This window comes from Pristiophorus japonicus, chromosome 5, assembly GCF_044704955.1.
Source record: "Pristiophorus japonicus isolate sPriJap1 chromosome 5, sPriJap1.hap1, whole genome shotgun sequence".
Classification (NCBI taxonomy): domain Eukaryota; kingdom Metazoa; phylum Chordata; class Chondrichthyes; family Pristiophoridae; genus Pristiophorus; species Pristiophorus japonicus.
Genome location: NC_091981.1, coordinates 149,217,243 through 149,243,131, shown reverse-complemented (window position 1 = coordinate 149,243,131; position 25,889 = coordinate 149,217,243). Strand labels below are relative to the sequence as shown.

General features: G+C 46.7%; 1 protein-coding gene across 1 annotated transcript in view; it reads left to right on the top strand.

The window, feature by feature from the left end:
- Positions 1 to 25,889, top strand: part of scin (scinderin) — a 228,983-nt gene that overhangs the window by 37,749 nt on the left and 165,345 nt on the right. The window lies entirely within an intron of this gene.

Below are 25,889 nucleotides of genomic sequence, written 5' to 3'. Positions count from 1 at the left end.
AGGCTAACAGGCCTGTAATTACTCGACCTATCCCTTTTTCCCTTCTTAAACAATGGTACCACATTAGCAGTCCTCCAATCCTTCATCATAGGCAGTCCCTCGGGGTCGAGGATGACTTGCTTCCACACTAAAAATGAGTTCTCAGGTGACTGAAGATTCCATGCAGTCTCTGTCACAGGTGGGACAGACGGTGCTTGAAGGAACGGGTAGGTGGGGTGCCTCAGTTGACACGCGCTCTTCCGCTGTCGACACTTGGCTTCAGTTTGCTCTCAGTGAAGAGACTCCAGGTGTTCATCGCCTTCCTGGATGCTTTACCTCCACGTTGGGCTGTCTTGGGCCAAGGTATCGGTGGGGATGTTACATTTTTTTCAAGGAGGCTTTGAGGGTGTCCTTGAAGTGTTTCCTCTGCCTACCTGGGGCTCACTTGCCATGTCGGAGCTTGTTTTAGGAGTCTTGTGTCAGGCATGCAGACGATGTGGCCCATCCAACGGAACTGATCGAACATGGTCAGTGCTTCGATGCTGGGGATGTTGGCCTGAGCGAGGACACTGATGTTAGTGCGCCTGTCCTGCCAATGGATTGCAGGATCTTGCAGAGGCAGCGCTGGTGCTACTTCTCTAGTGTTTTGAGGTGCCTGCTGTACATAGTCCATGTCTCTGAGCCATATAAGAGGGTAGGTATCACCACTGCTCTGTAGATCATGAGCTTGGTGCCGGGTTTGAGGTCTTGGTCTTCAAACACTCTCTTCCTCAGGCGACCGAAAGCTGCACTGTCATACTGAAGGCAGTTTTGGACCACATCGTCGATGTCTGCCCTTGTTGACCGTAGGCTCCCGAGATATGGAAAATGGTCCACGTTGTCCAAGGCCTCGTCGTGGATTTTGATAACTGGGGGACAGTGCTGTGTGGCGGGGGCAGGTTGGTGGAGGACCTTTGTTTTACGGATGTTTAGTGTGAGGCCCATGCTCTTGCATGCCTCGGTGAAGGTGTTGACGATGGCTTGGAGTTCGGCCTCCGAGTGTGCGTAGACACAACATCGTCTGCAAGCTGCAATTCAATGACGGAGGATGGGACGATCTTGGATCTGGCCTGGAGGCAGCAGAGGTTGAACAGATTCACATTTATCCTGTAATTTAGCTCCACTGCAGCGGGGAGCTTGCTGAGGGCGAGATGGAGAATTGCAACAAGGAAGATCAAGAAGAGCATTGGTGCGATGACACAGCCTTGCTTGACCCCAGTCCGAACGTGGAAAGGGTCTGTGGTGGATCTGTTGATCAGGATCACAGCTTGCATGTCATCATGGAGCAGGAGAAGGATGGTGACAAACTTTTGAGAGCAGCCAAATCTGGGGAGGACGCTCCATAATCCCTCATGGTTGAGTGTCGGAGGCTTTTGTGAGGTCAAAAAAGGCCATGTACAAGTTTTGCTGCTGTACCTAGAATTTCTCTTGTATCTGCATTGTATTAGGATGAGTGTCAGTGGTGGATGGTCAGATGGGGATGCGAGTAAGTGTATAGACATTGAGGGATGGGTGCATGTGTATGATAGGTTGGTGTGAGGAGTGATGTGCAGGAGTAGGATTGGGAAGGCAAGAGTGAGCAGGTTGAGGTGACACGGATGTGGAACAATATGGCATTGTGCTCACCTTCCTTGATTTCATGTAGTTGTTAAAATGCTTCCTGCACTAGATCCATGTACTTGGCACAATACTCCTGCTGCTCACTTCCTCTGCTTCCTCCAGCCATGCAGTCTTGGTCGGTGTCACTGGCCTCTTCCTCCCATCCGCAGGGTACAGGATCTCCTTGCAGGCTCTCACTCCTTGGAGTAATACCTCCAAGGAGGAATCACTAAACCTGGGGGCCGCTTTATGCCTTTGACTCTGCATTATTCCGGCTGTACTATTATCAATGTGTTCTACCGGCAACCAATCTCCTCTGTAACAATCAGGCTTTCACCGCCACCGGCCTTCAAGTGACATCTGTCCATTGCTCCTTTAAATATCTCAGCTGAAGTTGGATCATCTGTGATGTCATCGGAACCACTCCAGTTAATTGGTCGAGAAACCCAGAAGGCTGATTCAATTGCAGTGGCTTTGTTAAAAAGCTATTGAACAACGCGGCTCTATGACATCCGGGTTCCCGACGCAATCCACACTCCCATCCTGACTGCAAGGTAAAAATTCGGCCTAAAGAGTGAACAGTGTGTCCGTTATTAATTATCTTTTCAAAGTACAATCAGTGGAGGTCCATGGATGTAAATGTAATTAAGTGTTCTCGAGTGAATCACTTGTTCAATTAGATAACTGCATCAAGTATCTCCAGGTCAGATATTCCCCCAAACTGAGTAAATTTGTGCTCTCAGACTGTTGCTGGTCAAGTGTGAGATGTCCTGTGGGAGATGGCATCAATTACACAGATATTTTAAAGTTCAACTAGTTAGCTGCTCCCATTATTTTGCACTTTTTTTGCTGGTATAATGAAAGTGTTCGCATGACATCATTACCAAAAGTGCAGAGTAACAGCAGCGTAAGCGCCAATCCCAGATAAGCACCTCTTATTGCACCCATGCTGTAAAAACAACAATTATTCTGGCAAACATAAAATTACCATGGGACAATTATTGACAGATAAAGCCCATGGAATATAATGTCATCACCTGATCTCACAAAATACCATCTCAGTTACACAGTCATTAAATTGTCACAGGTGTTGCTTGGTTAAAACTGTGATTACATAGAATATACAACACAGAAGCAGGCCATTCAGCCCAACTACTCTGTGCTGGTGTTTATACTCCACTCGAGTTTCCTCCCATTCCATCTGCCTCATCTCAGCCTTTCAGTATAGCTTTCTATTCCCTTTTCTCTCATGTACTTGTCTAGTTTCTTTTTGAAAGCAGCTCAGCTATTTGCCTCAATCACTTCCTGTGGCAATGAGTTCCACATTCTAACCACTCTGAGTAAAGACATTTACTCCTTATTTCTCTATGATTTTATTAATAACTATCTTGTATTTATGGCCCCTAGTTTTGGATTCTCCCACAAGTGGAAACTTTCTCTCCCCATTCTAACTGGTTTTTGCGGTAACCAATAGGCCCCGCCGTAATTGCCAGTTATTGTAAGTGGTTTCACCCCGCCCATAGCGAGCACGCAAATCCCATTACTACAAGTCCTGGATGATAGGGATTACTGAAGGCAGATTTGAACATGGACAGCATTTTCTGGCTCACCCGTACAATGTTTATTAAGGTTAACAAAACCATCCTACTTGTATACAGTACAAGCGGTGTGTACACAACAGTACAGTTTACAACAGTACAACCCTGGCTTGTCCACCAAGCCCTTGTCGTGCTGACTTACCACGACCTAAAGACATGCTCCTGTGAACTAAATTATCACCAGACCCTTCCAACACTAAACCCCCTCTGGTTTGGTAACAAAACACAGGCACCCCTTTCCCAGCTAAGTGATCTTGTGGGGTTGTAGGTTTGGCAATGCTCACCTAGATTGCCCTTGATCTTGCAGCTTCTTCCCATACGTCTCGGCTACCTGGTTCCGTACCGGCCTTGCGGTATGCGAGTTCCAGTCTGAGTCGAAGTCCATCTCGGTTGGAAGAGCAAGGCTCAGCTCCTCTTGGCGTTCCGTTGTGGTGAGAGCAGGGGAGAGAGAGAGAGAGCTATCCAGAACGGCTCTTTGATGTACCCCCACCCCGACCCCAGACAATGCATAGACTGCTGTCTGTGTTTTAATGGACGCAGTGCCTCAGGGCATGGTTTCCAGGCTTCCTCCCAGGTTTGGATGGGTCATCCACTCCAGTCCTTTGTGGCCTCTTCCCATCATTCCAACGGAATATGTCCCTCACATCTTAGACAGACACACTTCCCCTCGGTCACCCTAACCCGTGTGGCCGTGACCTGCAGCTTGGGACACGGTATAGAAGCTTCTCCACACGTGAAACACTTGCTGCCGGAATACTGAGTTGAGTTCGATCCCAGCCACCCTGGCACCTTCCCTCGTGGAAGTAGATGGCCGTTTCATCCGTGTCCCCTGTCCTACCCCCCTGTGTCATGGTAGGCTTGTTCCCTCCTGTGCAGCAATAGAGGAAGGACACCTCGGTGTCTCCTCTTTCCATGCCGCCAGTCCCGATCATCATTAAGAATAGAAGTACGATAAATTTGTTGACATATCCCTTTTGTTCCTCCGATCTCCTCGGTTTCCTGCTAAAACAAAAGCAAAACGGTTCCGTTCTGAGTGGGTTTTCCTCCATGGACCTGATTTTGGTTATTTACACGATATTTACAGTGTTCCCTGCTGTATTAACGAGCGCCACATTTAAGACCTCTCCTGTCGGGGCCTCTTGTGGCTTGCGGGCGGAGAGTAAGAAGGCATCCACGGTACACCAGGCCGTGGAACCCGACTGCTTCTCCTTTCGGAAGTGCAGCCTTTTCACCTGCTGCTCCTCAGAGAGCTGGAGGCATGAGCGTTAGTGCCTGTAGACCCGTAAGAACATAAGAAATAGAAGCAGGAATAGGCCATTTGGCTCCTCGAGCCTGCTCCGTCATTTATTAAGGTCATGGCTGATCTGATCATGGACTCAGCTCCACTTCCCTGCCCGCTCCCCATAATCATTTACTCCCATATCGCTCAAAAATCTGTCGATCTCCGCCTTAAATATATTCAATGACCCAGCCTCCACAGCTCTCTGGGACAGAGAATTCCATAGATTTAGAACCCTCTGAGAGAAGAAATTCCTCCTCATCTCAGTTTTAAATGGGTGCCCCTTTATTCTAATACTATGTCCCTTAGTTTTAGTTTCCCCTATGAGTGGAAATATCCTTTCTGCATCTACCTTGTCGAGCCCCCTCATTATCTTATAAGTTTCAATAAGATCACACCTCATTCTTATGAACTCCAATGTGTATAGGCCCAAACTACTGAACCCCCTCATCTCCGGAATCAACCTAGTGAATCTTCTCTGAACAGCTTCCAATGCAAGTATATCCTTCCTTAAATACGGAGACCAAAACTGAATGCAGTACTCCAGGTGTGGCCTCATCAACACCCTGCACAGTTGTAGCAGGATTTCTCTGCTTTTATACTCTATCCCTCTTGCAATAAAGGCCAACATTCCACTTGCCTTCCTGATTACTTGCTGTATCTGCATACTAACTTATTGTGTTTCATGCACAAGGACCTCCAGGTCTTTCTGTACTACAGCACTTTGCAATTTTTCTCCATTTAAATTATAATTTGTTTTTCTGTTGTTTCTGCCAAAGTGGATAACTTCACATTTTCCCACATTATATTCCATCTACCAAATTTTTGCCCACTCACTTAGCCTGTCTATATCCCTTTGCAGAATGTTTGTGTTCTCCTCACAATTTGTTTTCCCACCCATCTTTGTATCATCAGCAAACTTGGCTACATTCCACTCGTTCCCTTCATCCAAGTCATTAATATAGATTGTAAATAGTTGAGGCCCCAACACCGATCCCTGCAGCACTCCACTAGTCACTGCCAACCGGAAAATGACCCATTTATCCCGACTCTGTTTTCTGTTAGTTAGCTAATCCTCTATCCATGATATATTACCCCCAACCCCGTGAGCTTTTACCTTGTGCCGTAACCTCTTATGAGGCACCTTATTGAATGCCTTCTGGAAATCCAAAAACACCATATCCACTGGTTCCCCCTTATCCACCCTGCTCGTTACATCGTCAAAGAACTCCAGAAAATTTGTCAAACATGATTTCCTTTTCATAAAATCATGCTGACTCTGCTTGATTGAATCTTGCTTTTCCAAATGTCCCACTACTGCTTCCTTAAAAATGGACTCCAGCTCTTCTCTTACAGTCTTTCCTTTTCATTTGGGATATATTTTTGTTGCGCTTTTCCAATCAAGCCCTCCTCTTCAGATGGCTTCGGCCTCTCCTCATCCATGGGCCGATATGGCCAAGAGCTCGTCTTCTTGTTTGACGCCACCTGATAATAGCATGGAGCATGATACGCTGGCAAACTAATAATGCCCCCATGACATTTTCTTACTCACCTCGTAAGGGCACTGTAATGGCAGCTAAAAGTGCCATTTGCAAGTCAGAGCTTCACGCATCATCATCATCATAGGCAGGGGGGGAGCAGTGGCAGCAGGTGAAGTGGGGGGGCGGGGGGGAGAGGTCTTTTGTGACCCTTTCGGCAGTGGTGTGGTAGCAGTCCTTTCGGGGGAGCGGGCTTCAGCGACTCTGGTTGACCTGGCAACTTCAGCTTTTCGCGCATGCCCAGAGAGTTTTTAGCGCATACTTGAAGCTCCGCCCCCCCAGACTAACTTCGGAGAGCGCAGTGCCAAATTCAAATATTTCTTTGTCGGCCGGCGTGAGTCTCCTTCTGCGCTGTAAATTTCTATGTTTCGATGAAAGTCCCAATTTTTTTTTGCTGGCGTGCATGTACACAAAAGAAATCGGACGTTAAAATGCGTGGGTGCCAAAAATCCAGTAACTGGAAAAAAGGGGCCTAAGTTCCTTAGATCAACAAAATGTTTTTAACGCCGCAATTTTCAGCTGAGGTGCAAAAACTTCCTTGTGTAATGCCTGATTTTGCCCCGATCATGGAACCTCATTTTTTGCGGTATTTTGCAGGCGAGGGTGCAAACTTTTTCCAGGTGGTATCAAGACCGCTCCGTTGCCATTATCGCCCCGAAATCTCAAAAGCAAAAAATCCAGTCCTAACTGTTGATTTATGGTGAGATTGTTGGTTACAACATTTTTCATTCCTTTGGGGATTCCTCTCTTTTTTAAGTTCATTCTCAGGATGATTGTCACTGGCAAGGTCAGTATTTATTGCCCATCCTTAGTTGTCCTTGAAAAAGTGCTGGTGGGCCTTCTTCTTAAACCACCGCAGACCATGTGAGCTGTGAGGGAGACGCTAAGAGGCTGCAGGGTGACTTTGTCAGGTTAGGTGAGTGGGCAAATGCATGGCAGATGCAGCATAATGTGGATAAATGTGAGGTTATCCACTTCGGGGGCAAAAACGCGAAGACAGAATATTATCTGAATGGCGGCAGATTAGGAAAAGGGGAGGTGCAACGAGACCTGGGTGTCATGGTTCATCAGTCATTGAAAGTTGGCATGCAGGTACAGCAGGCGGTGAAGAAGACAAATGGTATGTTGGCCTTCATAGCTAGGGGATTTAGTATAGGAGCAGGGAGGTCTTACTGCAGTTGTACAGGGCCTTGGTGAGGCCTCACCTGGAATATTGTGTTCAGTTTTGGTCTCCTAATCTGAGGAAGGACGTTCTTGCTATTGAGGGACTGCAGCGAAGGTTCACCAGACTGATTCCCGGGATGGCTGGACTGACATATGAGGAGAGACTGGATCAACTGGGCCTTTATACATTGGAGTTTAGAAGGATGAGAGGGGATCTCATAGAAACATATAAGATTCTGACGGGACGGGACAGGTTAGATGCGGGAAGAATGTTCCCAATGTTGGGGAAGTCCAGAACCAGGGGACACAGTCGTAGGATAAGAGGTAGGCCATTTAGGACTGAGATAAGGAGAAACTTCTTCACTCAGCGAGTTGTTAACCTGTGGAATTCCCTGCCACAGAGAGTTGTTGATGCTAGTTCATTGGATATATTCAAGAGGGAATTTGATATGGCGCTTACAGCTAAGGGGATCAAGGATTATGGAGAGAAAGCAGGAAAGGGGTACTGAGGGAATGATCAGCTATGATCTTATTGAATGGTGGTGCAGGCTCGAAGGGCTGAATGGCTATTTCTGCACCTATTTTCTATGTTTCTATGTGGTGAATAACCAGGGGACACAGTCTTAGGATAAGGGTTAGGGCATTTAGGACTGAGATGAGGAGAAACTTCTACAGTGCTGTTAGTTAGGGAATTCCAAGATTTTGACCCAATGACGATGAATGAACAGCGATATATATCTAAGTTGGGATGGTGTGTGACTTGGAGGGGAATGTGTCGGTGATGGTGTTCCCATGTACTTGATGCCCTTATCCTTCTAAGTAAATCTTATCCCTAGAAGGCCCATTATCAGACTGCATCATCTCGGCATGGGCTGCAGCAGTCTGGGCAGGCTGGCCTACAGGCAACAGCAAGGGCACTCCTGGAGTGGTAGGGGTGGGAAGACGAATGCTGTCATTTTGAGAGAGGACAGCAGGTTCATGCTCCATGGTGCCACTGTCACTCCTCCGGGACAGCGCCTCAGCAATCCTACTAATCTATTGGAGGACAGATTGCTGGACTGCTGTGGCACCCTGCAAGCCACTTTGAACACTGTAATCCACGGCCTTGATGGCAGCAGTCTGAGTTTCCACTGCAGCACTCAGACATTGGATGACTATTGTTTGTGCTGCAATGGAAGCTGAGACATCGCTCATCAGATGCTGCATCATGGTTGGGTCCACAATTGTGCTGATGGAGTTGCCCACCACTTCCATGAAGGAAAGAATGGGCTCCAAGCTCTGCGCAAAGCCATGAGCCAAGTTGGTGCATGATTCCTCCATGCTCCTTGACATTGAACGCAGGCTTCCCAATGCACCAAGCAGCCATCTTCTGCCCTATCAAAGTCCTTTTCTGAGTCCTATGCAGCAGAACCCGTGTGCGACCTCGCCCTTTGGTAAGCTGGAACCTGTGCTACCCTGCCCTGGCTCATGCCCGGTGTCTCACCACATGCAGATCCCACCTCTAATCTATCCTCCGAGATACGCACTGTCAGTATCTGAGCTGGTGGCTGCGAGTGTGAAATCAAGTGACGATGTGTCTTCATCATCTGTCTTCTTGCTGTTCTTCCACTGCCTGGCCAGGTTGCACGTCTTGGGTATCTGAAAGGAAAAAGGTACAGGGTAAGGTTGTGGTGAGAGCATTGGGGGAAATTAAGAGCTGCATGCTTACATCAATTGCAGCTTGTAAATCAGAAGAGATTGTAGGATGAGGAGGAAGTGAGATGTGAGAAGGAGTATGAGAATACAACAATCTTCAATTAATTCAGCCCTGCAATGGCCATTCCAATAATGTCCAGCACTGTCTCCTTCATGGGGTCGAGGACCTGCATGCGCACTTGTCCCCCTCGGGTTAGCTCCTGCCGCCTCTGTTTGCGCATCACCTTGTCTTGTAAGAGAGAGGGAAGTGTGCTCAGTGAGTGTCGTGCAATGTGTTTGGCTGGTGTGACTGTCATGGTTGAATAGCTGATAGTTTGTGCAAGCTGTCAGGTGTGGTGTGAGGCTAAGTGGATGAGGATGAGGTGAAGCTTTGAATGTTTGGTCTATGTCCTGATTGATAGAGATTGTTGGTAGGTGAGTGATGGGGGGGGGGGTGGTGAATCGAGGAGTGTCTGAGGCTTGTGATGCAATTGGTAGGATTTGAAGATGTATGCACTGACCTTGACCACTCGTGTGAGGTCATTGACCTTTTGGCACTGGATCCAGGTCCTTGAAGCTAGACTCCTGGCATTGACCTTCACGGCTATCTGGTCTCAATGCCTTTTGACTATGGGGCCGAAATTGCCTCTTCCCTTAAGGCCTGTTACCACCGGCAATCGACGGCCACACTGCAAGGTGGAATGGCCGCCAATTTTTCGTGGAATGGCCGTCGTTTTGAAAATTCCATTCCTGTGGTATCCTGGCGGTGAGCCGCTCCCACCCCTACTGCTCCGCTGCTGCCGATCCATCCTAAGTGCGTCATCAGAGCGCGCACCACCGATGTTCCCCCCCGATCGTGAAATTCCGCGGAGAAAATCTTGCTCCCTCCGACAGCTTTTTCTCTCGGTGCACTGTGCTTGGAGTGCTTGTAAAATGGCGATGTGGCTGCCATTAAAAGGGAGGACCTACTGCCGCAGCTGTCAGCTTTTTATTTTGTTGGCCGACTACCAAGTCAGGTCGACAATTATGCCCCCAGGTTCAGCCAGGCCGCCAAAAGGCCGAAACCCTCCCTGGTGGCCCAGTGGACCTAACTTAAAGAATTGCAGCGGCTCTCCCCTTTAAGTGAAGGGGAGAGACGTGGTGACGTGCCAGCATGATGACGTCATCAGCGCTACGCTGATGACTCACAGCAGCGGACACTCCGCCCGCCCCCTACTTCCGCCCCTCTAGTGTACGAACCGCCGCACTTCCGCCCCCATTATGACCAACTTCCAGGCCACTGGAAAAAAAACAAAGAGCAGAATTTCGCTCAAGAGACCACCGTATCCACTGCGCCTGTAAAAACAGCTGAAACAGGGTAGGTGCTACCGGCAGGGGGCAATTTCGGCCCCCATGTGTTTGGAGGACCTTCTAGTCCCCTACAGGATATCTCTCCTCCTTTCCAGCAACTCCACCAAGACCTCCAGTGCTGCGTCAGAAAACCTTGGAGCCCGTTTTCTCCCATGTTGTGCTATTCTTCACTGCTTCCCAGGTCAGATTCACTTCCTGCACAAATCCCAACACTTACTCCAGCCACAATATACCTCGCCTTTTTAGAGGTGCTAGCTCGCTTTAAGTGGTGCTAGGAAGTTACGATTTTAGGCCGCCTGCTGATGTAAGCAGCCAATGAACAATAAGGTTAGTGCTGGCTGCATGCAGCATGATGCCACCAGTCATCATCATACTAATCAGTAGGCAGCATGAAGATGGCATGGTGCCTACATTTTAATCAATGGGCGCGGGCTAATCGCACATCGCAATCTCGGCGCCCGTTTTAGAGAGCTATCTAATTTAACCCTCAATGTATTTACATGGCTCCTTAAGGTTAAAGAATTGGATACATTTCCTGTGAAATATATGTATGTTTACACAGAAGTGTATTTATTGTTGAATTGCATAGGCAATATTAAATTGCCTATTTATTTAAAGGAAAGTTGAAAATTGAAGTACAGTTTGTGAGCTAAACTTTAGATTTATTTAAAGTGGAACTGATTCTGATTCCAAAAATAGTGTTGACCTAAAATATGCTTCATGAGATAAATCATTGGTGTGTGTCACGACAATGTGGCTATTGAGTCTTAAGTTAAAAATATAATAGATTTTGTTGTTTTTTCCCATCACATGTTCCATTTGCAACCTGAAGATGTTGCTATGAATGCATACAGTCTAGTCCTGCTGTGCCAGTCAGTCTCCCTGTGGCGATGCACGTGGGAAGTCAAGACTAAAGGGTAGGATTTCCACAGGAGTCCTCCAGATAATTGGCCGTAACTTCAGCAGAGGATCCGTGGAAGCTCCGGGAAAATGTCGTAATAGCCGTTCACGCTGTTGCTCCAGGGTTTCCACAGATCATCAAATGGGAGGACCCCTGAGGGAACGAATGGTGTAAATGGAATCTTTAGCTCAAGTGGAGTCAGAGGGCGAGGGGTAATTGGACTGGGTGATTGGTGATTCAAAATCGAATTTTTAATATATTTTAATATTTTTATTTCTGTGCCTTTTGCAGGGCTATGGGGAATGAGCAGAGGAATGGGTCTAATTGAATAGCTCTTTTAAAGAGCCAGCACATGCACTATGAGCCAAATGGCCTCCTTTTGTGCTGCATGATTCTATGCCTAATTATAATTTATATTATATATTGTTTTAATATACTTTGAAATAACCAGAGAGCATTGTCAGTTATTGGCTGGGCTTGGAGCTGGTGCACTGGGAGTTGGGGACATAAGAACATAACATAAGAATTAGGAACAGGAGTACGCCATCTAGCCCCTCAAGCCTGCTCCGCCATTCAATAAGATCATGGCTGATCTGGCCGTGGGCTCAGCTCCACTTATCCGCCCTCTCCCCGTAACCCTTAATTCCCTTATTGGTTAAAAATCTATCTATCTGTGATTTGAATACAATAAGAACGACTTGAATACAATAAGAACAGTAGGGCGTGAGAGCATTCTGAGATAATGGTGGGGGCAGTCACATTGGGAGAAAGGGTGACAGTCGAGCCAATGACTATAGACAAAGCAAGCAGCAGTATGAAGGGGTAGGAAGAGGGAGATGATGGCGATACAGGGAACCTCACTGCAGTCGCAAAAGACAATGGGGAGGAGCTACACTTCAATTTAGGTCAACAGGGTGGGAGGTGTAAGTGAGTGGTCCGGTGGGGGATTATCTTTAATATACATTTTAAAATAGCAGCCATTTTGGGAACAGAAATGATGCCTGAAGGCTGAGGAGAAAAGGTAAATGTTCATACCAGCGGAACCAGTAGAATAATTTTAAAATGTTCAAATTTTACAATGGGAGGGGAGCCACAAGGCTAAAAGACAGCTAGAAACTGAAAATAAAATAAAATATTAAATTTAACATTATAGAGCTGGAAATGATGCTTAAAAGCTAAAACTTACTTGCATGTTTTTACCTGAACAGAAAGCAATTCCAGGAAGCTTCTGAAGCGCCATCTAGTGGTGAATATGTGCAACTGTAGGTGTGACTGAGGGTCTGTGACGCCAAATATTCACTTAATAACAGGAAATTCTATTAGGTGCTACCTGTTGGCATGATATAAGGGTAAGGCGCAAGTAAAGAGTGCACCACAAGTTGCAAACTGCACGCAGGAAGTCAAGACCAAAGCTGAGAATTTCGCTAGAGTTTCTCTCACTCCACCACTGTAACTTTATTGGAAGTGTGGCATTAACTTCATTCACCTGCATAAATGGGGTTTCCATTGCCCTTCTGCTGAAGTTATGGTATGGGAACGGGAGCAGATCCAAATAGATGCTTGGCCAAATCCATTCCTCAGGTGTGGAGGAGCTAGACTCATACATTCTGCTCTTAATTTTGTACAATTTGATTTTATTTATTATTTGTATTAAATAACAAAACATAACAATTTAGGAAGCAGACAAGTAGAATTGGTCAGAGCATAAGACCCAGATTTTCCTTTGCCATTGGAGTGTCATTGGTAGGATTTCTGCTCGCCACCCTGACCCTGACATGAACTCAGCCCAGTTTCCAGGGTCGGAAGTCATTAAGTGCAGGATGGGTTACCAGTGGGAGCTCTGCCAGCAGGCCACTGCCAACTGGGAAAATTCAAGCATTGCTGCAGCGAGACACCCAAAGAAGCAGAACCCAACATAAGGATCAGAAGGCAACTGTAATCAAATGTAATGTTTTGGAGTCTGAGGGGAGGGAGACGTGCACATTTCTGGGTCCTCTTCCTCCAACATTCTGATGGTTCCCTGCTGCCATGTATCAACACCAACCAAAAGGACAGCTAGGCCTCAGCCTAAACTACCCTATGGTTGATTCCTATGAGATGTAAGAGAATGGCCTGGAGTGATCCTCCCTTCAATTGTTCTTCCTTTCCTGAGCAAAGTTGTCAGGCCTCCAATTTGCTGAGATCAGTAAATCAATATTTTGGGAATGAAAAAGTGTTTTGATCCTGTTGTGTTGGACTTCTCTTATACACAAGAAAATAGTCTTCCATTCAAGAACATTATTTTGGATTCTTATTTTGGCCACATTGGAGGAACAAACCATTCGAAAATAAGAGAAAAAAAGAACTAGTATTTATATAGCACCTTTGACATCATCAGGATGTCCCAAAGCAATTCATAACAAATGAATTATTTTAGACGTGTAGTCACTGTTATGTAAGCAAATGCAGCAGCCCATTTGTGCAAAGCAAGGCCTCTGCAGACACTAATGGTGTGAATGACCAGTTAATTTGTTTAGGTGGTAGTGCTTAAGGGATAAATGTTGACCAGGACAACAGGAGAATTCTCCTCTTCATCAGATGGTGCCGTAGGACCTATTAAACCCACCTGAACACGCAGTTTAACATCTCATTTGAAGCAGCTCTGACAGTGCAGCCCTCCCAGCCGAGTTTATGTGCTCAGGTCCTGGGAGTGGAGCTTGAAGCCATGACCGCTGGAAAAAAAGAAACTTGTTAAAAAGAGAAAATGATAAATTACTTTTTAAGAAAATATACGTTGCTGTTAAATAGGAGATAAGTGACACAAATCTATTGAACTTTGCGGCTCATGTTCTGTTTAGTTGGTTCCCTTTTGTTGGATAAATATATCTAGCAGTTTCCACAACATGTTATCTATTTATGCTACAGGTATAGACAAAAATATAAATGAGGAAATCTTTGAGCTAAGAATAGTTCAGGAAATAGTGATAAAAGTGACACTGACTCACTGGACAAGGTAATACAACGTGCAGTAACAACCGATATCAGACGGGTTGATTTTCCTCTCCTCCAATGCTGTGAATACTAGACAAACACATTGTACCCAGGTCTCTGAGCACCGGATTATGCTATCATGAGCCAGCAACTTTGGCTAGGTGCAACCTCGGCACAGGCCTGCCCCCGGGCAAAGTCTTGTGCTGGGACCTGTTGTATACGCATGAATAACTGACAAACTGAGCCAAGAGTAAAGTAACTTAACCATGTGCTTTATACAACCCAAAATGGAGTCTCCAAACCAGCATGAACCAGAATGAATACAGCACTTGTGAATAGCTCCCGCAGGGTCCTAATGCCCATGCAGTGAGCTGTAACAAATAAATAGAGTATGAACACAACATATTTCCCCCCTTTTTAAAATCACCGTCTATGTACAGATAAAGTCCTTGGGATAGCCAGGCCGTGTTCTGATACACTGAGACTGGTGTGGAGCTTATGTTTGATCGAGGTTTTTGGTTGGGAAAGAGAACGGTGCCTCTGTTCCATCTTGCTGGTCTGTTGGCCTGTGAGTTGGGATCAGTCTACGAGCTTTCCATCGAGTTCCATCATTGAACTCATAGGTGTGAGGGCTGAACTTTTACCCGATCTGTTTTGGAGACAAAAGTGAAGATGCGATTACGGTTTGGACGCTTAACTCTGACCCAATCTCCGTTCTTCAGTTGGAGCTTTTGAGCGCATCGTTTTGTGTCGGTGTATGATTTCGCTTTTCGTTGGCGTTCCGAAATCTGGGATGCGAGTGTGGTTATCTTCATGCCAGGTTTGGCTGGGGGTTTGAAAATGTCCAGTAGCCAACGAAGATTCCGCCCAATCATGAGCTCAGCGGGTGTCTTCCCCGTTAGCGAGTGCTTTCTCGAACGGTATGTGCGGAGAATGATTTGGAACCACTTCGTTGAATGTTTGGCCTGCTGAAAGGTTGGCTTTCAAACCCTCTTTGATGATGTGGTTAAATCACTCATCACCTCCGTTGCTTTGAGGATTGTACCGAGCAGTAAGGCGATGCTCAAAAGCATGACGAGTGAGGAAATCCGCGAACTGGCCGGACACAAACTATGGTCCATTATCAGTGATTATGATCTCTGGGAGGCCCCACTTCGTGAACGTACGCTGCAGAATAGTGACAATCGTTGATGAGGTCACTGAACTTGTAGCGATTTTGGGCCATATGGAATGCAGGTCATGTACTACAATAAGTAAACGCTGTGGAGCTGCTTCAACTGGATCGAAGATATCCACTGCAGTTGTTGCCATGGTCTTTGTGGCCATGGAATGGGCTTCATTGGAGCTGGTCGGATGTTTGTGGTCTTTTCACTCAGACTGCATGCTTCGCATTGTGAGACAAACTCCTCAATGTGAGTGTCAATCCCAGGCCACCATACTGAATCGTGACATCTCTGCTTCATGCGGACAATGCCAGGGTATCCCTCGTGTGCCAATGAAAGAATGCACTGTTGAGGCGACTTGGGAATTACTGCTCTATCACCATGAGCTAGGCAGCCATCGTTCCAAATGGAAAATTAATCGCAAAGTCTGTGGAAGGTTTTCAGCTCTTCCAGAATTTGCTTAGGCCACTCAGTCTGAAGGAAGTGGCACATGTGCTGGAGTGTAGCATCAGTCTGTGATTTAGTTTTGAGTTCGTGCAGGAGTTAAGGGGCTAGACTTTCCACTTTGCTGTCTATCGCCCAAAAAATGGCCGATGTTCCAGCCTTACCGATCGTTGGCTCACCACCCATTTTTTGGATGGCGATTTTCCACTCGGCGGTAGGCCAGCGATGTCAAATGGGTGATGCAAAAGGTAGGCGGTGTGACGCTCGCCTAAGGAATGGCCAGCGATGTGGAAGGCAAAAGCTTCCCTAGCAATGCATCTGCTTCTGCACATGCAATTTTTTTTTCCGGTTGACAGCATTTCACGCATTTCAGGAGGTCTGGGGTCATCCACACATGCGCAGTAAGGTCAGTTGTGGTGGGATAGAGAGAGGAGAGATAAAGGAGAGAGTTATTGGAGTTGGAGGGTGGAGTTTTTTGCCATTGGAGATTTGGATAAAGTGTTTTTTGCCTTTGGAGATTTGGATAAATTGCAGATATGTCATTATCATCATCATCCAAGAGCGTGAATGTGGATCGGAAAAGGGCAAAGCCGTTTTTGGATGAAGCCAATGAGGTCCTCGTCGAGGAGGTCCACTCCAGGTGGGCAGAACTTACCCGGAGTGCTAAGGGCAAACCTCCACCCCGGGCGTACAGGAAGATGTGGTCTGAGATTGCAGACGTCGTCTCCTCGGTGTACCAGGAGGCAAGGGGGCCTGACCAGTGCCGGAAGTGCTGGAACAGCCTTGTGGCATCAGCTAGAGTAAGTACAGATTTTATATTGTATTACTGAAGATTGTAGTTAAAACTGATAGTAAATCTCCTGGATTGAATAAAATTTTGTAAATTCTTACATACATACATATGTAGATCTAAAACACGCTGATCTTCGTTATGACCGTGCATCCATTGTGGATCTCATTTGCATGTAACGTTTGAAGCTGTTGTCTTTCCATGAAACTACCTAGTCAATTAGCTTATGCCATGCTATTTTCACGTTTGCAGAAGAAGATATCTAACAACAGGACACAGCGAAGGTGCATCGGAAGGAGCCCTGCTTACATGCAGACTTTAAGTGAGCTGGAGAAGCGTGCAGCAGCGCTGGTGGGGACCACCAGTCACTCAGCCACCATCCGTGGTGTTGTGGGAACCTCCCATGCATCACGTGAGTAATGTGTAAAACAGTTTTAAAGTAATGTAACATCATTTAATTAAAATGCAATGTACGGATGATATGTCATGTCATGAATGCAGCCTTTATGCTACTCTCAGGTTGACAACATAAGAACATAAGCAATAAGAACAGGGGAAGGTCATCTGGCCAACTGACCCCTTCTCTGTGCGCTAATCCCCAGTGTCCATCTGCGACTGATGCAGCCTCGGCAGGTTTTCTGGGGCAGTTAAATCCACATGATACATTAATATGTAAAGTCTTGTCGGTAATGTGTACCCTTCTGTTCTGATAAGCTCAATAGGTTCAATTGTGCTTTGAAGGTCAACCAGAGGCGCAAGTGGAGGCCGCACAGGAGGAGGAGGAGGAGGATACGACCGAGCCAGAGGAGGAGGAGGATGAAGAAATGGAGGAAGCCACAGAGGGGGTGAACCTGCAGCCAACATGGAAGTTGCTATTGTGACTGAAGAGGCACCGGGACCAAGTGGCGTGCAGCCGGCAAAGCCAAGGTGTGTTATATTGCGCACGCCGACCCCACGGAGGTCGGGTCTGTGAGCTCATCGCTCGCCTGCAGTGGACGATCGGCTAGAGGGCTTGATCTCTCTGTACAAGGAGACGGTTGCGATAAATGGCCAGCATCTCCAGCGGTTCACGTGGGAATTTTCCCGGGTGTCTGCTGCCCAAGCGGAGGCAATGCAGCAGACGCTGGAGGAGATGTGTGCACAGACCGCCGCCACCAATGCCTTGCGGTATGCATTGCTGGCTGAGCTCGGCGCTGCACCCCAAGGTGCCGTGATCGATCGAAGCACACCCCTCAGGAGGAAGCCCTTCCTTCTGACTTGGAAGACGATGCCCCTGCCCATGCTTCATCTACCCCTCCAACATCCCCCGAACAGCCGATCGTGCCACCATCAACCCCACCAGGGCAAGAAGTCTTGCCGTTGCCCGCTGCACGCCCGCGTCGTCTCGGTACTGGGGGACCAAAACGGGCATGTGGGGCTAGGACACGGGGGTCCAGGACCTGGAGGGAAACATGGCCGCAGGTAGGGAGGGGGCTGTTATTGTTGTTCTTGTTTTTCTTGTTCTTCTTGTTACTGTTGCTGTTGGGGGTGGGCGGGGTGTTTAAAATTGAAATTGTTAATAATAAAGTTTTGTTGAATCTTACATTTGTTGTGCATTGTCTTTTAATAACATAAGTAAAGTTAAGTTTAAACATTAATGCAATTGTTGTACATTTAAATATAAGTATAAATATGAGTGAATCTATCAGTAAAAGGATGTTAAAAGCCTCTGGTTTTAGCAGTCTTCTCCCTTCCTCTGACGTTCAAAATGGCGTCCGTAGTACCGAGTTCTGTGAGAAAGCCCAGGAAAAAGCAGCTATTCTCCAGCGATGTTCTCGGTGAACTGTGAGCCCAGCGATGTGCCGGTGATGTGCTGAAAGTTGGGCTGGGCGATTGTTATGTATGTAACCATGTAGTACTTGCCACCAGAGGGCGCGACTGTTGGAGGAGTCCTAATGGTCACCGGCACACACGTGCAGGTCCAGTATAAAAGGTTGGCTGCCATGTTGTAATAAAGAAGACTAAGATCACACTAAGTTTAGCTCACAGTACTCAGCCTTGTGGAGTTCTTCTCTACACTATAGCGGTGTGCGGGCGATCACCTCAGTGATCAGCTCAGCGATGTGAGCCGAAAGTCGGGGGATAATTTTTCGGCGATGCTCCAGCCTGAATTTCCACTTTTTTAATCAAAATGGGTGATGAAAGGTCGTTTTGTGCAATGTATGGGCGGTGTGAAGTGGGAAAGTCTAGTCCATGGTTTCTGATGGACTGAGTGATGATCGACGCAACACATGTGTCATCATCTGTGAACAAGTCAGCACAAGAGTCCAAAACAGGTGTGGAGCAGCTGAGCATGTCCGCTACGTGGTTGCGACTGCCAGCGATGTACTATACATCAAAGTTATACTGATGAAAGCGATCTGACCATCGGTTAATTCGTAGTAGTCTGTGCCCAGATCCAGTTGTAGCATAGTTAGCGCTTGGTGATCTGTACGGAGGGTACTGCATGAGATAAAAGTTCACGGGGTTGGGTGTAATATATTAGCATGGATAGAGGATTGGCTAATTAACAGAGAACAGAGAGTCGGGATAAATGGTTCACTCTCTGGTTGGGAACCAGTAACTAGTGTGGTGCCGCAGGGATCAGTGCTGGGACCCCAAATATTTACAGTCTATATTAACGATTTGGAGGAAGGGACTGAGTGTAACGTAGCCAAGTTTGCTGACGATACAAAGATGTGAGGAAAAGCAATGTGTGAGGAGGACACAAATAATCTGCAAAAGGTCATAAACAGGCTAAATGAATGGGCAAAAATTTGGCAGATGGAGTATAATGTTGGAAAATGTGAGGTCATGCACTTTGGTAGAAAACATCAAAGAGCAAGTTATTATTTAAATGGAGAAAGATTGCAAAGTGCCGCAGTACAGCGGGACTTGGGGGTACTTGTGCATGAAACGCAAAAGGATAGTATGCAGGTACAGCAAGTGATCAAGAAGGCCAATGGTATCTTGGCCTTTATTACAAAGGGGATGGAGTATAAAAGCAGGGAAGTCTTGCTACAGCTATATAAGGTATTGGTGAGGCCACACCTGGAATAATGCATGCAGTTTTGGTTTCCATATTTACGAAAGGATATACTTGCTTTGGAGGCAGTTCAGAGAAGGTTCACTAGGTTGATTCCGAGGATGAGAGGGTTGACTTATGAGGAAAGTTTGAGTAGGTTGGGCCTCTACTCATTGGAATTCAGAAGAATGAGAGGTGATCTTATTGAAACGTATGAGTGGGCTTGACCGGGTGGATGCAGAGAGGATGTTTCCACTGATAGGGGAGACTAGAACGAGAGGGCATGATCTTAGAATAAGGGGCCGCCCATTTAAAACTGAGAGAGAAGAAATTCCTCCATGAGTGTTGTAAATCTGTGGAATTCGCTGCCTCAGAGCTGTGGAAGCTGGGACATTGAATAAATTTAAGACAGAGATAGACAGTTTCTTAACTGATAAGGGAATAAGGGGTTATGGGGAGCGGGCGGGAAAGTGGAGCTGAGTCCATGATCAGATCAGCCATGATCTTATTGAATGGCAGAGCAGTTTCGAGGAGCCTTATGGCCTATTCCTGTTCCTATTTCTTATGTTCTTATGTAAATTTCCTGCCATAGAGGTAGATGTGCCAGCGTTCACAAGCGTAGATGCAAGCGAGTGCTTCGCGTTCCCCTGTAGAAAGACAGTGCCTGATGCATCCGTGGTGGCATTCGTAGTGGCATTCGGATCAAAGTGCATAAGGATAGGAATGGATGCGATTTTCTCCTTAAGTGTGGTGAATGCCTGAGCCTGGGAATCTGTCCATTCGCAAGGGATGACCTTGTGCAGCAACTTGCGTGGTAGTTTGGCAATGTACACGTAATGCTGGATGAACTTCAGATAGAAGTTGTAAGTGCCGAGGAATGATGAAAGTTCTTTGACATTGGTAGCCTTCTGCATTCATTGGATTGCATCACTGATGTCAAGCCCACACCTTGTGCTGTGACTCTGTAGCCCAGAAAGTGTATTTCTCCAGCAGTGAATGTGCACTTATCGACATTACGTGTAATGTTATGTGTAACAAGTCTAGCCATAACTGCGTGAAGTCGCTGGTCATGTTCTTCCATGGACGACGATATCATCAACCAGATTGAAGAGTCCCTCTATGCCTGCCAGCATAGTAGTGACAATCTTCTGAAATGCACGGGTGCAGAAGATAGTCCGTAGGGCATGTGTCGATACAGATACAGACCATCATGCGCCATGAATGCCTTGAGCAGTTTGCTGTCCTCCACTACGGGTATTTGGAGGTAACTGTGGTGCGTGTCGAGTTTCATAAAGACTATTGAGCCATGGAATTCTGAAGACAGTTCGTCGATGGTAAGAAGAGGATACTTGTCAGGGATGATGCCCTTGTTGACATCTTTCAGGTCGATGTATAGGCAGAGCTCCCTATTTTCATGCCATGCAATGACTAAGTTCGAGATCCAGGGTATAGATTCGATGCTCTCAATGATTCCCTGAGATTCGAGTCGCGTTAATTCTGCGGATAATTGGTCGCAAACCACAAATGGGAAATGGCGAAGTCACCATGAAATTGGTTTGTCAGAAGGGTCAATGCGGGGACAATGGCAGAATTTTGTTGTCACTCCAAACCCTGTGAAGATTGAGGGTTACTGCTTGTCAAAGTGTAGAGTGTACACAGGTGTGCCCATTGGGTCGTAAGCTTTGAACCCAAGCTTGTCAAAAAGGTCAACATCCATGACGCTTCGTCCCTTCGCGACATGAAAGGAAAAATTCTCCAATGTTATATCCTTGTAGTATATCGGGACAGATATGACCCCAAGTGCCTCAATTTTGGAGTCGGAGTACGCATGTAGAGTGGAAGTTGCGGGCTGCAGTTGACAGTGAGTGAAGTGGATTTTGTACATGGCCTCGCTCAAAATGGAAACTTTGGCTCCAAGGTCAATGAGGAGGCAGCAGGGCGTGCCATCAATGTTTACCTCACAGTCCTTGAATTTACCCCAACCGACGTGCGAAATGTCACTAACGGTGTAAACCATACTGGGTTCATCACTATCGGGGTTGTCCACATATCAAATATGCAGCGATGAGCGACAAACACTGGGAAAATGGTTCGTTTTGCCACATGCAAAGCAGTTCTTCCCATGTGTCGGGCAGTTTGGACTCTTTGCTGAGTGTGATTTGTCCCCACAGTTAAAGCAGTGAAAGTTAAGCCGCAATCCGTAGTGGGTGGCTTATAACTCGCACTGGGTCTCTGCTGTAATTTCTACTTTGGACAAATGCCTTGCACATGGGCTGTCGCTGCAGTCTGCTGCACAGCGGGAGCCAGGAATCTGATCGCATTTGAATCGGAAAGCGCTGATTTGATTTGGATGGCCAAATTAGTTGCTTTGTCTAATGTCAATTTATCATCCTCCATTAGCAAGCATTCCCAAATGCGGGGAATCATTGTTTTCTCAATCATTTCATCCCTGATCATTTCCTCTAAGTGCTCCAAAGTTACACGTAGCGGTCAGTTCTGTTAATGAAATGATATACTGTTTGGTTCACTGTTTCCTTGCCCCCTTTTATGAAATTGGTATCTCTCCATCACAATACTTTTTTTTGGCCCAAAATAGTTCTCTAGGGCGCTAATCATTTTGTCATAGGACTCCGTTTTTTCGATTTGGCCAAACATGCGTTGGCCTTCAGTGCCGAGGCAGTGGATAAATATTGAACGGTGGCAAGCTGGTGTTACGTTGTCGCTATCTAACCCACTCGCCGTGATGTATGTTGAAAAACTTTTTATCCATCTCACTCACTGAATTCGAGGGTCCCCTGGTGTGGAGAGGAGAGGTGAGGTGAGGGGAGATGTGAGGGCGGTGGGAGGTTAATTTGAATCATCCTCATCGCCAAATTATGTTGTGTACGTGTAAATAACTGACAAACTGAGCCAGGAGAAAAGGAATTTAACCATGTGCATTATACAACCCAAAATGGAGTCTCCAAAACGGCATGAACCAGAATGAATACAGCACTTGTGAATAGCTCCCTCAGGATCCTAATGCCCATGCAGTGAGCTGTAACAAATAAATAGAGTATGAACACACAGGACCTGGGGCAGCAACAAGAACCCAGCTGCAGAACTGGCTGGTAGCCACTGGACAGCAGCAACCAGAAGGCTCCGGGGCTCAAAGCTGTTTTCCTCTTCATGTTGCTCCTGGGCATCCCTCAAACCCTCCAATCTGAAGAGGGTTCAGAACCAAGCCTCACTACCAGCATTTTGAGTTGCCCCTGCTTTTGGACACCCCTTGGACAAACATGGAGGAAGCTGAGGTGAGAAGGCCAGGAGCATTCTCTTCTGCCTAATTTCACTAGCAACAAAAGGCTTGTGCTTATTGTAGTCGTCGACCTGTGGCTGGCCATTTGGAAAAACCCTGGAAATCTCAAGACAACATAGTGGGTTGGAGGCCTGAAGTAGTAGACCTCTGCTACTTTTTCCCCTCTGCAGCACCTGCAAACTGAACATTCTGCAAGCACTGCGAAGAGGAAAATCAATCCTTGTCAAACTGTATCAAGGATCATTTAATTGAGTTAGTTGAGCTCTTCTCTACCATTGACAGGTTGCTATATTGTTTAGTCCTTAATCAAGGACACTGAGGCAGTCAGGGCCCGCTGCAAGGAGCACTTGAAGATCACGTCAACCGAGACGCTGCCTTTGACTCGAGTGTCCGTGACTCCATGCCGCAGCATGCTACTCGCCACCACCTCAGTAAAACCCCAGCTCTGCATGAGGTAGAAAAAGCCATAAAACAGCTTAAGAACAAAAAAGATACGGGGGCGGATAGAATCCCCGCTGAGGCACTAAAGTATGGCGGAGAAGCACTGTTGGCGCGAATACATGACCTCATCTCTCTCATCTGGAGGGAGGAGAGCATGCTGGGAGATTTCAGAGATGCAGTGATCATGACCATCTTCAAAAAAGGGGACAAGTCCAACTGCGGCAACTACAGAGGAATCTCCCTGTTATCAGCCACTGGGAAAGTCATCGCTAGAGTCCTCCTCAACCGTCTTCTCCCTGTGGCTGAGGAGCTCCTCCCGGAGTCACAGTGCGGATTTCATCCCCTATGGGTTGCAACGGACATGATTTTTACAGCACGACAGCTGCTAGAAAAATGCAGGGAACAGCACCAACCCTTGTACATGGCCTTCTTTGACCTTACAAAGACCTTTGACACGGTCAACCGCGAGGGGCTATGGAGCATCCTCCTCCGTTTCAGCTGCCCCCAAAAGTTCATCACCATCCTCCGCCTGCTCCACGACGATATGTAAACCGTGATCCTTACCAACGGATCTATTTACAGATCCAATCCATGGGGTCAAGCAGGGCTGCGTCATCGCCCCAACCCTCTTCTCCATCTACCTCGCTGCAATGCTCCACCTCACACTCAACAAGCTCCCCGCTGGAGCGGAACTAAACTACAGAACCAGTGGGAGAACCTGTTCAACCTTCATCGTCGTCTCCAGGCCAGATCCAAGACCACCCCAACCTCTGTCATCGAGCTACAGTGTGCAGACGATGCCTGCGTCTGCGCACATACAGAAGCTGAACTCCAAGTCATAGTCAACATATTCACTGAGGCGTACGAAAGCATGGGCCTTACACTAAACATCCGTAAGACAAAGGTCCTCCACCAACCTTTCCCGCCGCACAGCACTGCCCCCCAAGTCATCAAGATCCATGGCGCGGCCCAGGACAACGTGGAACATTTCCCATATCTCGGGAGCCTCTTTATCAACAATTGCAGATATTGACGATGAAATTCAACATCACCTCCAGTGTAACCTTTGGCTGCCTGAAGAAAAGAATGTTCGAAAACTAGGCCCTCAAATCTGCCACCAAGCTCATGGTCTACAGGCCTGTAGTAATACCTGCCCTCCTGTATGGCTCAGAAGCATGGACCATGTACATTAGACACCTCAAGTCGCTGGAGAAATACCACCAACGATGTCTCCGCAAGATCCTGCAAATCACCTGGGAGGACAGACGCACCAACGTTAGCGTCCTCGACCAAGCCAACATCCCCAGCATTGAAGCACTGACCACACTTGATCAGCTCTGCTTGGCAGGCCACATTGTTCGCACGCCTGACACAAGACTCCCAAAGCAAGCGCTCTGCTCTGAACTCCTTCGTGGCAAATGAGCCAAAGGTGGGCAGAGGAAATGTTTCAAGGAAATCCTCAAAGCCTCCCTGATAAAGTGCAATATCTCCACCGACATCTGGGAGTCCCTGGCCAAAGCCCTAAGTGGAGGAAGTGCATCCAGGAAGGCACTGAGCAGAAATCAAGCGCAGGCGGCGGCAAGAGTTTGCGGCAAACCAGTCCCGCCCACCCTTTCCCTCAACGACTGTCTGTCCCACTTGTGACAGGGACTATGGTTCTCGTATTGGACTGTTCAGTCATCTAAGAACTCATTTTTATAGTGGAAGCAAGTCTTCCTCAATTCCGAGGGACTGCCTATGATATTGTTTAGTACTGGATATTTTATTATGTGCAACAATTGAGATTTAGTATAATACTGTAGCATAACACAAATGAAAAAGAAATAGGTGTTAAGAGTTTTAAGTATTCAGGGTATTTTGTTGTGCTCATATTAGGGTGTAAAGTAACTGTAAAAATCTTTCCTTAAAAGTGTTATCTCAGCACTAGCAATCTACATCATTGTATACTCAGTGGAAGCTCTGCACTAGAAGCACAATTTTGTAAAATTTCCCTTTATTATTTATATTTCATTCTTTCATTTACATTTCCTGGAACAAAATATGTTTTAATGATGGCATTTGATTTGCAGATTGTCCAAAAAAATAATATTCTGCATTTTCAGTGTTTTCAGCTAGATAAAACTTTGCTTTGGAGCTCCAACTTATCTGTTCCCTCTGTCATAATGTGACTTATAGGTTTATATGACAAATTGCACAATACAGACAACTCTTGATTATCCGGGTACCTCAGGGATTGGGCTATGCTGCGTAAACAATTTCTCCGTTAGAGCGAGTTGACATTACAGTTAATGCTTGCTGCAGGTGTGCTCTAACCAATACCTGGAGCATATCTTCTAATCCTTGAATTCTAGTCCTCTAGATCTAAAGACCATTAGGCTTGTTGACTACTTCCTGTAACTGTTCATGGCATTTTAATGAATTATGAGATGCAGTGGACCTGTGCGAGCAGCAGCGGGAGCTGAGGCAGAGCGCTTAAAAGCAAGGCTTAACAGGCAACATTTGAAAGGAACATCAGAGTTTCAAAGTGACGTCACACACACACGAAATTTTAAATGCCGTTACAACAGTTTCCCATTGCATCCGTGTGTGGATAATTGAGAGTTGCCTATATTAAAATAT